Below are 5,881 nucleotides of genomic sequence, written 5' to 3' on the forward strand. Positions count from 1 at the left end.
TTGTTCTATGCATTTAGTAGTATCATGCCATGCCTTTGTTTGCCATGATAAGTTCCTGTAGCATGTTGTTTGATAGCTCTAAACATTGCAACCTGATGTTATTTCTGTAAAGTCTGAAACTGTTATTATATGCAATCTTGCCATGTGTGTTTGAGCATGATCTAGTGATTTCTGGAGATAGCTCAGTGTTCATGTTTTGTTATGCTTTACCTGTACATCATGCCCATGCCTTTTGTTTTCATGTTGGGGTGCTGTAGCATGTTGTTTTGATGCTTGCAATATGCCTAGTTGCTGTTTTGGACAGATTGTTGCTATAACTTGTATATTGTGTGTGTGTGTTGAACCGTTGCTCCGTTCTGAGTGTGCTCCATATGAAACTTGCTTGATTTTGCACGTAGTTTCATATTATCATGTTGCATCCTTCTTTTGAGGTGTTTGCTTGATGTTTGGGTGCATTTTGCATCAATGCCATGTTTGACTTGTTTTGCTCATATCTTCTAGGCCGTAGCTCCGAACTAAATGAACTTTATATGTAACTTGACTACAATTTCGTGTAGATTCTCTTGGTGCTTTTCAACTTGCTGTTTAACAACTTGAACATAAGTTTTATTCAGATCTGGACTAATTTTGAAACTTGCACATGAGGACTTACCGGAATTGTTATATGTTGTTCCCGGCCTTATTTAAATTTGCCTTGATGTGCTGCTCTTGTTTGCATCATCTCTTGCCATGAGTAGCTTCATGTAGCTTTGTCATGCATCATGCTTGGTTGTGCATCATGTCTTGCCTATGTGTGGTGTGTTTACTATGTTGTGTGCTTCTTCTTGATAGTTCCCGTTTTGTTGCGATCGTGAGGATCCATTCGTCTATGCTTGGTTCGTCTTCGTGGCTTCATCTTCTTCATGGACTCGTTCTTCTTCCTTGCAGGATTTCAGGCAAGATGACCGCTACCCTGGATCTCACTACTATCATTTCTATGCTAGTTGCTTCGTTCTATCGCTATGCTGCGCTACCTATCACCTGTTTATGAAGCCTCCCAAATTGCCATGAACCTCTAACCTTTGACACCCTTCCTAGAAAACCTTTGCCTGGCTATGTTACCGCTTTGCTCAGTCCCTCTTATAGCGTTGTTAGTTGCAGGTGAAGTTTAAGATTGCTCCATGGTGGACAGGATTATGTTGGGATATCACAATATCTCTTATATTATTAATGCATATATATACTTGGTAAAGGGTGTAAGACTCGGCCTTATGCCTGGTGTTTTGTTCCACTCTTGCCGCCCTAGTTTCCATCATACCGGTGTTATGTTCCCGGATTTTGCATTCCTTACGCGGTTGGGTGATTTATGGGACCCCCTTGACAGTTTGCTTTGAATAAAACTCCTCCAGCAAGGCCCAACATAGGTTTTAGCATTTGCCTCACCTAGCCCTTTTTTCCCTTGGGTTTCCGGAGCCCGAGGGTCATCTTTATTTTACCCCCCGGGCCAGTTCTCCTCCGAGTGCTGGTCCAAACCGAGCGATGTCCGACGCCCCCTGGGCAACCAGGGTCTATGCCAACCCGTCGTCTGGCTCATCCGGTGTGCCCTGAGAACGAGATATGTGCAGCTCCTATCGGGATTTGTCGGCACAGCGGGAGGTCTTGCTGGTCTTGTTTTACCATTGTCAAGATGTCTTGTAAACCGGGATTCCGAGTCTGATCGGGTCTTCCTAGGAGAAGGAATATCCTTCGTTGATCGTGAGAGCTTATCATGGGCTAAGTTGGGACACCCCTGCAGGGTTTAAACTTTCGAAAGCCGTGCCTGCGGTTATAGGAAGATGGGAATTTGTTAATGTCCGGTTGTAGATAACTTGACACCAGATCCGAATTAAAACGCATCAACCGTGTGTGTAGCCGTGATGGTCTCTTTTCGGCGGAGTCCGGGAAGTGAACACGGTTTTGGGTTATGTTTGAGGTAAGTAGGAGTTCAGGATCACTTCTTGATCATTGATAGCTTCACGACCGTTCCGTTTGCTCTCTTCTCGCTCTTATTTGCGTATGTTAGCCACCATATCATGCTTAGTCGCTGCTGCAACCTCACCACTTTACCCCTTCCTTTCCCTTTAAGCTTTGCTAGTCTTGATACCCATGGTAATGGGATTGCCGAGTCCTCATGGCTCACAGATTACTACAACAACAGTTGCAGGTTGTCACGCCCAATATGCGACCCTATCCAAAAGGAACTCGAGGGTCCCACCAAGGATAGACCCGCATATTGAAATGCTTTTGCAAGGTGGATATCATTACATCAACATTACATAATAGACGGGGATACATACAAGAGGCATACAATGCCACACGAATACAACAACACAATACATGAGAGCAACATCCGACTACGGATGAAACACAAACAGAAACTCAAACGACATCCACCCTGCTAGCCCAGACTGCCGACCTGGAACCTATCCCCTGATCGAAGAAGCAGAAGAAGAACTCAACGCAAGCAAGCATCGCTCTCGCGTAATGATCATCGCAAAACCTGTACCTGCAACTGTTGTTGTAGTAATCTATGAGCCACGAGGACTCAGCAATCCCATTACCATGGGTATCAAGATTAGCAAAGCTTAAAGGGTAAGGAAGGGGGTACAGTGGTGAGGTTGCAGCAGCGACTAAGCATATATGGTGGCTAACATACGCAAATGAGAGCGAGAAGAGAAACAAGCAGAACGGTCGTGAAACTAGCAATGATCAAGAAGTGATCCTGAACTCCTACTTACGTCAAACATAACACAGAAACCGTGTTCACTTCCCGGACTCCGCCGAGAAGAGACCATCATGGCTACACAAGCGGTTGATGCATTTGAATTCGGATCTGGTGTCAAGTTATCTACAACCGGACATTAACAAATTCCCATCTGCCTATAACCGCAGGCACGGCTTTCGAAAGATTATACCCTGCAGGGGTGTCCCAACTTAGCCCATGACAAGCTCTCACGATCAACGAAGGAATAGACCTTCTCCCAGGAAGACCCGATCAGACTCGGAATCCCGGTTTACAAGACATTTCGACAATGGTAAAACAAGACCAGCAAGACCGCCCGATGCGCCGACAATCCCGATAGGAGCTGCACATATCTCGTTCTCAGGGCAACACCGGATAAGCTAAGCGTACATGAACCGACGTAACCCAAGTTGCCAAGGGATGGCCCCGCACGGTGCTCTAGTTTGGACCAACACTTAGACAAGCATTGGCCCGGGGGGCTGTAATAAAGATGACCCTTGGGTTAATTACTCCCAAGGGAAATATAGGTGGTGGTGAGGCAAATGGTAAAACCAAGGTTGGGCCTTGCTGGAGGAGTTTTATTCAAAGCAAACTGTCAAGGGGGTCCCATAAATCACCCGACCGCGTAAGGAACGCAAAATCCGGGAACATAACACCGATATGACGGAAACTAGGGCGGCAAGAGTGGAACAAAACACTAGGCATACGGCCGAGCCTTCCACCCTTTACCAAATATATAGATGCATTAATAATATAAGAGATATTGTGATATCCCAACCACAATCCTGTCCACCATGGAGAAATCTTCAACTTCACCTGCAACTAGCAACGCTATAAGAGGGCTGAGCGAAGCGGTAACATAGCCAAACAACAGTTTGCATAGGAAAGGTGTCAAAGGTTAGAGGTTCATGGCAATATGGGAGGCTTGATAAACAGTTGATAGGTAGCGCAGCATAGCGATAGAACGAAGCAACTAGCATAGCAATGATAGTAGTGAGATCCAGGGTAGAGGTCATCTTGCCTGAAATCCCGCAAGGAAGAAGAACGAGTCCATGAAGGAGATGAAGCCACGAAGACGAACCAAGCGTAGACGAACGAATCCTCATGATCACAACGCAACAGGAACTATCGAGAAGAAGCACACAACATAGTAAACACACCACACATGAACAAGGCATGATGTACAAACAAGCATGACGCAAGACAAGACTACATGAAGCTACTCATGGCAAAAGATGATGCAAACAATAGCAACACATCAAGGCAAGTTTAAATGAGGCCGGGAACAACATATAACAATTCCGGTAAGTCCTCATATGCAAATTTCGAAATTGGTCCAGATATGAATAAACCTTATGTTCAAGTAGTTAAGCAACAAGTTAAGATGCACAAAGATGATCTACACGAGATTCTAGTCAAGTTACATATAAAGTTCATTTAGTTCGGAGCTACGACCTAGAAGATATGAGCAAAACAAGGTAAACATGGCATTGATGCAAAATGCACAAAAACATCAAGCAAACACCTCAAAACAAGGATGCAACATGATAATATGAAACTACATGCAATTCTAAGTAAGTTTCATATAGAGCACACTCAAAACAGAGCAACGGTTCAACACGTGCACTCTATACAAGTTTAAAGGACAAGCTGTCCAAAACAGCAACTAGGCATATTGCAAGCATCAAAACAACAAGCTAGATCATCTCAACATGAAAACAAAAGGCATTGACATGATGTACAGGTAAAGCATAACAAAACATGAACACTGAGCTATCTCCAGAAATCACTAGAACATGCTCAAACACACATGGTAAGGTTGCAAGTTATAACAATTCAGACTTTGCAGAAATTAACATCAGGTTGCAATGTTTAGAGCTATCAAACAACATGTTACAAGAACTTATCATGGCAAACAAAGGCATGGCATGAATCTAATCAAAGCATAGATCAAAAGTCCCTTACTGACCATAAGCCAAAAAGGATCAGAAAATATGATGGCACTCACATAAACATAGCAATTTATTATACAGATTCAAACATGGCAGAAACAGAATTATGAAGGCATGTAAATGAGCTTGTGCAACTCACTACAGAGCAATACATGGCATGGCAAGTCACTCAGCAGTAAGAAGACATGTTTGTGAAGCTAAGCATGGCAATAGCAAGGTCATAGGGTGCATGGAACACTAGCAACAAACACGATAACAACTGAACTTAATGTTAACAGGCTGACAACAACATTATGAAGCGACATTGGAGCAAGATATGAACAAACTACAGTAAGCTATAAATGCAACCAGGGGCATGGATGGTTAGAGGATGACATGTTGTTCAAAACATATTTATAGAATATCTCCAGATTATGCATAGAATGATTAGTAGCAGCAGGTTTACGTAGCATCACGAAATAACAGATTCAGCCTAGCAAAACAGCAACATCATGTACCCTACTTAACAAGCTCGATTCACTCACCACAAGTCATTGCATGACTAGATAAGCATAGCATCATCAAGAAGACATGTTTGTGAAACAAACCAAGTCAAGAACAAGTCCATAGCATGCAAGGATCAACTATAGCATCCTTGGCTAAATTGAATAACAAGCAAACAATCTGCCAGAAAATATTTTGGAGCAAAAGTAGAGCACGAAAATGACATGCTAGACTACTCCATAATTGCAACAAAGGGCAGGGATGGATAGAAAATAACCCTATGTTCAAAACATCCTTACTGAAGTAGCTCAAAATATGCATGGATCTCTCTGTAGCACCAAGTTTACATGACATCAAAATAACAGCAGAACAGGGACTAAAATCAGCAACATCACGATGCCTAGTTTGCATGCTTGTGCTAGTCACCACATTGATCACAAAAATACATGGTAAGCACCTCTGTAAAGAAGACATAGCATAGATCAAAATACATGAAGACATCAACCTCATAGGATGCACACATCAATCATGGCAAAAATGACAAAAGAGCTCGATCTGATAACAGACAGCAGAAAACATCATGAAGCACTCTTACAACGATGATTCAGGCATCAAGATGACCTAAAATGAATATGATGCAATGGAATGAAATGATGTACTCGTTGAGGCGAACATTTGACATATT

Source organism: Triticum dicoccoides, chromosome 2B (genome assembly GCF_002162155.2).
Source record: "Triticum dicoccoides isolate Atlit2015 ecotype Zavitan chromosome 2B, WEW_v2.0, whole genome shotgun sequence".
NCBI lineage: Eukaryota > Viridiplantae > Streptophyta > Magnoliopsida > Poales > Poaceae > Triticum > Triticum dicoccoides.